Consider the following 9660-nt stretch of genomic DNA (forward strand, 5'->3'; position numbering starts at 1 on the left):
CTATGCTGTATGCATATGTAGCTGAGGCAATGCATGGCCCATCTCATCTGTCCAAAGGATCTATGATGTCAACAGTAACCACACATTGGATTGTCCTAGGATTTACTACTGTAACAGAACAATTTTGCCATATTTACATAGTAGGTTAGGTTGAAAAAAGACATAAGTCCATCAAGTTCAACCACTAGGGAAATAAACACATCCCAGATATAAAACCCTAAAATACAGTTCGTCCAGGGGAAGGCAAAAAAAAAAAAAAATCCCCTGGTACAACTTGCTTCAACAGGAGAAAAAAACATTTCTTCCCAATTCCATGAGGCAATCAGATGTTCCCTGGATCAACAGTCACTGTTATTTTTACTTTAAAGCCCTAATACCCAGTTATATTCTTTGCTTCTAGAAAAACATCCAGCTTTTTCTTAAAGCAATCTATAGTAGTTGCTGAAACTACCTTCTGAGGGAGCCGATTCCACATTTTTTCAGACCTTACAGTGAAGAATCCCTTCCTTATCCGCAACTTAAACTTCTTTTCCTCCAGACGCAAAGAGTGCCCTCTTGGTCTTTGTAATGATCTCAAAGTGAATAATGGGGAAGAGAGTTCTCTGTATGGACCATTTATATATTTATACAGGGTGATCATATCCCCCCTCTTACGTCTCTTCTCAAGGGAGAATAGATTCAGTTCAGCTAATCTCTCCTCATAGCTGAGCTCCTCTATTCCTTTTATAAATTTAGTTGCCCTTCTCTGCACTCTCTCCAGTTCCACAATGTCCTTTTTGTGAACTGGTGACCAAAACTGGACTGCATATTACAGATGTGGTCTGACCAATGCTTTGTACAGGGGCAGGATAATGTCTCCATCTCTGCAGTCTATTCCTCTTTTAACACAAGAAAGTACTTTACTAGCTTTAGATATTGCAGCTTGGCATTGCATGCTGTTAAGTCTGTGATCCACCAGAACCCCCAAATCCTTTTCCATTTCTGACTCCACCAAATGTATTCCCCCTAGATAGTATGAAGCATGCATGTTGTTACCGTGTTTCCCCGATGATAAGGCAGGGCCATCAAATAAGACAGCCCCCCCTTTTTAGGTAAAAATGAAAAATAAGCCCCCCCCCCACAAATAAGCCACCCACCGATTACTTACCAGAATCGCGTGGTGCGGTCATTTGCCACTTGGCTGCCCAATCAAACAGTACATCCAGGTCCGCTTGTAGATTATAGACATCCTGTATGGACTTCATTCCATTACATAGTTTGGTGTCATCTGCAAACACAGAAATGGTACTTTTAATCCCAAACTCTATATCATTTATAAAGATATTAAACAGTAAAGGTCCCAACACTGAACCCTTGGGTACACCACTAATAACCTTAGACCATTCAGAGTATGAATCATTAATTACAACTCTCTGGATGCGATCTTTAAGCCAGTTCTCTATCCATTTACAGATTGACTTTTCTAAACCTATTGACCCTAACTTGCATATTAACCGTATGTGGGGTACAGTGTCAAATGCTTTAGCTCTTTATCAAACTCTCTAAGACCTTTCCAACTATGGACGTTAAACTAACCGGTCTGTAGTTACCTGGTAATGACTTTGCTCCTTTTTTGAAGATAGGAACCACATTGGCCTATCACCAATCCTTTGGGACCTTGCCAGTGACTAAAGAGTCTCTAAAATTTAGAAATAATGGCTTTGAAATAACTGAGCTCAGCTCTTTGAGGACACATGGATGTAATCCATCAGGTCCTGGTGCTTTGTCAACCTTTATTTTGCTACATTCTGCTATCCTTCTGTGTGAAGCCACCTAAACCTCCCACAGGTGAGTAATGCTGCTAATGGAATACAGTCTCTTTATCGACCAGACCACCTCCTAGACATCGACCTAGTGATGTTCTCACATACAATATCTATTCATAGATGGGCTGATCTATCCAAAAACTGCAGCAAACAATACCGACATAAAGGCGCCACATCTGGACTGCAAGAATGTATTATCACTTACACTCCCAGTGAGGCTTTATAACCACACTGTACATCAGTCTCATACAACATTCACATAAAGTAGAAGTTTATAGCGAGAAGTGCAGTTCAGATAAAAACTTGCTATCTCAGGTGAGCGAACTGGTGGAATAGAGCAAGGTGAAAACAGACATAAAAGGTAGAAAAGCTTACCATAAGCGCACTGTGTCTGCTTTGACTCTCCTCAGCCATAGCACTCTCGCTCATCCAGGAGTTCAGTCTTTCCTCATAGCCGGGCACCAAAACTGTTGAGGATGAACTTATTTCCCTCTTGAAGGAACAGGGACTCCTTGCTATAGATGTAGTTTTTACAGACACGTGTGAGAACATTATTGATATTGTTCTGATTTATTCAGAAAAGGTGGTGGTATTTATACAAAGTGAAGAATTACAGAAAGGTAATTAAAAGTAAACATTGATCTTTCAGGTATTGTTACACAAAAGAAACTTATTATTTACAGGACAATCACTCTTCACAATGCAGTCAGCTTTCCAGATATTTCAAAAATGGTGAACAATGGTCAGTTGGTCACAAGTCTTGGCCCAGAAAAACAAAAGGTGTGGATAAAAAAGTCCTTTGTTGGTATGGGGCAAAAGCCTTGTATGTAGTATACTTTATGATTACTTCTTATATATAAAAAAGTCCTCATCAAAGGGGTAAATGTTTTTTGCTGCTAATATGAACTAAGCCCAAGTTGTAAGCCACATGCATTATACTATTACACTATTACAAAGGAATACACTCTTAAAACTTGGAACACCAGGAAGTTGGGTCACAATACATGGCATAGGACAGTTGTGGCAAAATACAAAGAAAGGAAAAATTGGATATACTAACAGGGCAGGCATTACAAATCTGGAACAAAATTAAGGAGAAGGTAGATTACTGAAACAAAAAGAGGTTATTGGATACCCATGGCATAAACAACTGGGAGCACTAAATTTGCCATGTTTTGCCACACTCCTTTTTTGACCACCGGGCTACAGCTTCCCACCACCCGGCTAAAAAAAATTCTGGGGAGAACACTGCAAGGGTACACCAAATTTCAAACTTTTCAGTTTTTTAATTTTTCCACTGACGTAGACACTACAAAAGTTTTGCATACCATGTGGGGAGCCCAAAGCTTATCTTGGTCCCCCAGTTTAACCCCCTTAGCGATATTCCCAAGTGTGGTTTAGGGTAAAAAACAATATGCTGACAGCAGTAACCCCAAGCCACACAGGGTAGCTAAAAACATTAAAAATTAAGACTTACCTGGTCCCATAGGCGTCCTCCGGCGTCCTGCCCGTTGGATCCCATCCTAGAGCCGCGTCCTCTTTGTCGGATCTTCAGCCGCCCGAGTGCACTGACGTTCCCCAGGAGATCCCGGTGACGTCAGTGCATCCATCGGTGTGTGCAGAAGGCGCGGCAGGTAACTCAAATTATTTTGTATTGGATTCAATACAAAATAACTATATTGAATCCAATACAAAGTAATCATTATAATATATATATTTAGCATATATAACATACATATAATATATTTAATGTACAGTTTCATTATAGGTTTCAGTATTTTATGCACCCTTGTTTTACCAGATTTTTGTGTTTATTTAGTTTTTTATTAAATTGGTTAAATTTATTAAATATTGGACATATTTCGGTGAGTTGTGCCTAAGAATTACAGGCCTACAATGTAAAATACTTTTCCAAGCAAAACAACGTACTGCTTTTGGTGTAAAAATATGGACAGAATTAGAACGCCAGGGGGGTGATGCAAAAATATGCAAGATATGCTTGTTTCACAAATTCTGTTTTGCTTAGAAAATTCACCACAAATGCAGCAAAATACATGAAGGTCATTTAAACAACTTTTTCTTGAAAAACTCTTTCTATAAATTTTTGTAAAAAAAAGAAAATGTATGATTTAAAAGAAGCAAATGAAAGTTTCATGAAATATATTAAAAAATCCTTGGCAAGTGAAGACATTTTTTTTCTGTTGGGTTGCGTTATCATTGTAAAATGAATGATTAACGTCCGATCAACGAATATTTTGAACAATACGATCATTCAAAGATAATGTACACAAGCTAGATGAGATCGTTTAAGCAAAGCAGGAAGTGTAATGCTATGTACCAGAGGAAGTGAGGTACATGAAATAAAGGTCAAAAAAAATGTGTGTATGAACAATCGGTCATTTTTGTCAAGGAACGTCCATCCTGCAGACTGTTCACATATCTCTCTCTGCAATATGCCTTTCCACGTCTTCTCAAGGACAAAGAAAGTAGCTTTTGCTACGGTGTATGTAAGTGAGGAGCAAAATGAACATGATGTGCAAGAACAGGTTGTGAATAAGCGCAGGGTTTGGTGTAAAGATTAGTTGATGGAGCAAGATACAGTTTCCCATGGGAATCTGCTACGCCTACTGCGCTTGACATCCCCAGATGACTACAAAAATTATCCTAGAATGTCGGATGTGTGCTTCCAGAAATGGGACCTTTTCTACAGAAAGAAGATACCTGCGTCAGAAAGTCCATAACAGCTGAACAGAGGTTGACCGCCATGTTAAGATACATTGCCACTGGAAGATCTCTGCTGGACATGAAGTCTTTCACACACCAGTTACATACTGTATATTTTTTACCAATAATGCACTTATGAATATAGAAACAGTTCATTATTTTGATTGTGCATAATGCAAGTATATGTATTGTCAATATTTATGTTTGTTAAAAATCATTTACCCTGTAATACTGTACACATACACCTCATAGGAAACAATGTTGACCTTTGCTTTCTACCCTGTAACTCCCTGTGTGACTAGCTATCATCCCATGTCATTTGACGGAAGCCACTACATCCCATTTTTGTGACACACACAATAAATATATATATATATATATATATATATATATATAAAAATATTTTATCTAGAAGTCACATCAGCAGGAAACACCAGTAGGTGGCGCCATCTTGTGGCCGAATTTGATAATTACATCATAACATCTTTAATACATATTTTACATCTAGAAGTAACACCAAAAATTATCTTTAGTAAATCAATGTCCTACTTATACTTGCTACATTATCTTTATTAACACTATCCTCTTTCAAGTTACAGTATCCCTACTAGCTAGCTATATAATACATAAGCGAAACCACACTATAAATATCTATTGTGCTCACACACTTATTTCTATTAAAATAGTCATTCATACTTACCCATGCTCTGCATTCTACTCTCTCCAAACCACAGTACGTCCAAATTGATATCGGTCTCACTTTTAAATCATTTACAAGTAGCAATTTGGTATTACAAGGCTCCTAATGCCGTAAAAGCCCCAGCAATATTACTAAGCAAGTCTTGTTTTTTTTTTCTTCTCTTTTATTGATTAATTGTAAACATAACTCTAACCTTCAGTCAATGCATATATATGGATTGTTAATACTGTATATTGTTATAAATTCTAAGGTCTCCTCTCACCCTTGAGAAAGCCGGTATGGGCAAAACGCGTCGGGTGGGACACCTTACCGCCATCCCTATACCTAGTATGATACTAAACGATATTGCTATTTCGTTTGCAAAACTAGTGGTTACCGTATTTTTTGCAGTATAAGACGCACTTTTTTTTCCCCAAAACTGGGGGGGAAAAGTTAGTGCGTCCAATACTACAAAGGTGTGATAAAATAACTAAAATAATATACTCACCCAATACCCAATCCTGCGTGTGTCTCTGGCTGCAGCAGCGTCTGTCTCCTCTTCTCTCTGGCAGCAGCACGTGTCTTCTCCTGTCTGTAAAGCAGAGCGAAAGAAGCCGGCACAGCGCCACCTGCTGTTCCCTGTCCTAACTGCCGTACAGTGGAAAAAAAAGCACAGAGTGATCAGAAGGGGAATTTGAATGACAGCGTGATCAGAAAGGAATTTTGAATGACACAGAGTGATCAGAAAGGGAATTTGAAAGGCATAGAGTGATCAGAAAGGGAATTTGAATAGCACATGAGTGATCAGAAGGGGAATAATCTTTCAGAATCTTTTTTTTCTAGATTTTCCTCCTTTAAAATTGGGTGCGTCTTATATTCCGGAGCATCTTATAGGGCAAAAAATACGGTATATGTTAGCCTAGGATTCATTTATGAAGACACAGCTCTTCAAATCTTTTAAATTATGTTGTTGGAACAATAAGATTTTGTGTTTTTACATTTAACTCTGGTTGCCCTTTAAAGCATGGCTTTCCCTCCCTCCTCTTCTTTTCTTCCTCCACAGATTCAGGATATGTAATCACAGACTGGGCAAATAGGAGTCCACTCCTCTTTGATTTTCCTTTGGGGCTTTTCTTTCAGGTGGAACAAACTAACAAACTAAAAATAGAAAACATTTATTTAATAAAGTGCAACTTTTTTGTAAAACTATAGCACATAAAAAAGTATAAATAACCATGTTAACAGCAACATAACTGCAATAAATAGTTGTGGCACATTAAAGTTATAAATCCGTATATTTGCGGCTTTCATGGCCAAAACTATAGTCATTTGGCTGAACTGAGGAAGGACAGTGGCAAGGCTCATATTGGTGGCTTGGAGGGTAGTTAGATACAGGAGGGGGGTGAGGCTGCTGGTATGGAGTGGGGAATGAAAAAGTAGAGTAGTGTGGGTTAAACTACTGCATCAACCCTTTGTTGGCCACATCAGTAATGACCAGCCCCTCAGCACATGCTTATTCTGGGGTCATCTTCCACAGTTTTGCAGCAATGCTGAAGCCAAAGGCATCAAACTCATCTTCCTTATGGCGATTACACTGCACAACGATTTTGCTACTGGGAAAAACATGTGAACTACATGATAATTGGGTGTGCGGATTCCAAATCTGAACTCATAATTTGCCTATCACGTACAGTTTTTGGTTATAGGCGTGCTATAGCTGTTCAAATGGTCAGTAATTGGGTAATGTATTTTTACATGGGAACGCTATATAAATCCTGTTTAATAATAATAATAATAACAACATTATACCAGTTGCAGCTACCACTATGCCTGCTGCCACCTCAGAATCACATCCCCTGGTGGCATGCATGTTCTAGCAGCGGCTGGTCATGTCTGGGCAAGTCAGTTGACGTCAGAAATAGGTATATAAAGCCAGATGGACCAAGGGCTTGTCTCTAGTGCGAAACCATCTTATTGGATAGTACTGCTAGGCCATAGTGAGTATTTTTTGAGCTTAAGATGAGTAGGCTTAGCTGTGTTAATAAACCGGACAATTTACCCTGTGTGATCAACGCCAAGAACCTAACCAAGAGGGCGAGATTTGCTTACAAAAAAAAATCAACTTCAGGCTGTCTTGTGCTAGAAGGGTGGTTGAGAATGCATTCGGTATTTTAGCAAACCCTTTAAGAATATTTCATACTGCTATAAATTTGCAGATGGACAAAATTGACAAGGTAGTCTTATGCTTGCTGCTTAATTTTCTACACTACACTGGAATAATTGCAGTGCATCATTGACCCACTAATAGCGCAAGATTCTGCTACAGCAGCACACATGGCACCAGGGGAAAGAAGCCACCAAATTATCAGTCTAGTGGATCTACAGCATGCAGTACCGCAGAATGCTTTGGTATTGGCAAAAGAAAACCAAAACAAGTGCTTGCAGTACTTCAACACAACTAGAGAAGTGGAATGGCAGGACAGCACGACAATTTAGAATAGACCACAATGTATGTTTATACTTCAATAAAAATCTGTACTAATGTACTGAATGTACTAACTCTGTTTTTAAAAATTATGCAATAAATATATTTGTGGGTAACTAACCTGGTCTCGTGTCATGAAAATGTCAGGAGTCCCATCAAGGCTCCGTGTACTTTCCCCTGCAACATTGTTCTCCTCTCTCAGGCTGCACACTGACAGACGACCTTCCTCATAAAGAGTGGTGAAAGACAAGAGGTTGAAGTACCATAATACATCTTCTGCACTAGGACCTGACCGCTGTGAAGCCTTCACTTTGTTCAATTCTTTTTTGAACATGGGCAAGTTTTGGATCTTGTGCTTCACATAATTAATGTTGGCGGCAGGATTTATGCTTTTGCAGAGCTCCACCATAGCATACCTGTTGGCATACTCCCCAGACTTCACCTTCCACAGACAGGGATAGGATCTGAAGGTTTCAATGAATCCACGCATGAAGTATGGGTCGTTGAACGCATCGTAGACCATGATCTCTGCAAAACATAGAAAAAAAATTCCATTAGTCACATTACACCACTACACACTGAAATACCGCACGAGGACAGGCAAAGCAGCAACACATACCTTATGAGAATTTTTCGAAAAAAAAATATTCCAGAAAAAAAAAAAAAAAAACATAGGAATGAAGGTTTAAACGAAGGAATACTCGTGGATGACCTTGAACGGTTGATTTCTCTCCAGATTACCCAGCACTCATTGCATTTCCTGTCCTGTGACATCATATCCTGTGCTTGCATTTTTTATAAAACTTGCCACAGCCAATTTAAAACATCAGGAGAGCATCACCCATGAGTCACACTAAGATAGAGGTCATGGTGAGCATCCTTGACTAGGCGGATTACCAGAGCAGGAGGGCGATTAATCCATATCCAAATGCCAGAAAGGATAGCATCTTGGATACTGTGCAGAGCAGGCTGGAGGAGAAACTTGGGGTTGTGTGTTCCAAGGAACAGCTCCGCAAGCGGTTGTCTGACTTGAAAAATTGCGAGAAAGTCATGCTTGAGGATCCTAAAAAAACAAAGGTGCAACCTATTATATGTTGACTAACTTCAACAGGTGTGTTTGGGGAGAAAAACCTGCATTTTTTGTTATGTTTAGTAATTTGTTTTTTTTGTTTTTTTTATTGGGACGACAAGCTTTAAAACAGAAAAGGCTGGCTGCTAGAAGGCAGAGCAAAAGGCAGAGAAAAAGCGATAGCCAAAGCAAGAGGTAGAGGTTCACCCTAAACATGAAGGTAGGATATTGCCATAATTTTAAGGCTTAAAAATATATCAAAAACATGTGTGTGTATACCTCACAATTGGATCTTGACCCAGGAATGCACCTAAAAGGTAGAGAGATAGGTTGAATATGGTAATGTGTAAATTAGTAATTAATGTTTCTTTTCTGTACATGTTTACTTTTTAGCTCCTGATGGTATTCCAGAGGGAGAGAAGGAATGCCCTGAGCGGGACACATCAGAGCAGACTGAGAGTGTTGGAGGCATGAGGAGAGCCGAAATCTGTTGGTAAGCATTCATATCCATGTGTCAACTTACCTATACAATATCTGTGAACTCAATACAGGTAGTCCCGGGGTTACATACAAGATAGGGACTTGGTAATCCCGAGTGTGACTCGTAGGGGATTTTACCTGCAAAAAGCAGTAATCCCGAGTCACACCTGGGGTCTCCTAAAACTTAAAAAAAAAAAAAAAAAAAAAAAAAACACTTACCTTACTTTGTCAGCGTCCTGCTGGTCCCCACAGGTCCTGGGGACACGTCCTCCTCCTCGGATCTCCAGCTGCGAGCTACAGAGACAATCCCCGAGGTTTCCAGGTGAAGTCGGTGCGGGCGGGAGCAGCGGTGGGAAATACAAATAATTTTGTATTGGATTCAATACAAAATAGCTGTATTGAGTCAAATACAAAGCAA

At 39.3% G+C, this 9660-nt stretch overlaps 1 long non-coding RNA gene across 1 annotated transcript; it reads right to left on the bottom strand.

Moving 5' to 3' along the window:
* Positions 1–5232: 5232 nt before the first annotated feature.
* On the bottom strand, positions 5233–8654 carry LOC140344287 (uncharacterized). Its single transcript, XR_011923540.1, has 2 exons — positions 7815–8654; positions 5233–6366 (listed from the first exon to the last, which is right to left on the bottom strand). It is a non-coding gene; the product is annotated as an uncharacterized lncRNA (long non-coding RNA).
* Positions 8655–9660: the final 1006 nt, after the last annotated feature.

The sequence above is a fragment of the Pyxicephalus adspersus genome, chromosome Z (genome assembly GCF_032062135.1).
Source record: "Pyxicephalus adspersus chromosome Z, UCB_Pads_2.0, whole genome shotgun sequence".
In the NCBI taxonomy this organism is placed as follows: Eukaryota; Metazoa; Chordata; class Amphibia; order Anura; family Pyxicephalidae; genus Pyxicephalus; species Pyxicephalus adspersus.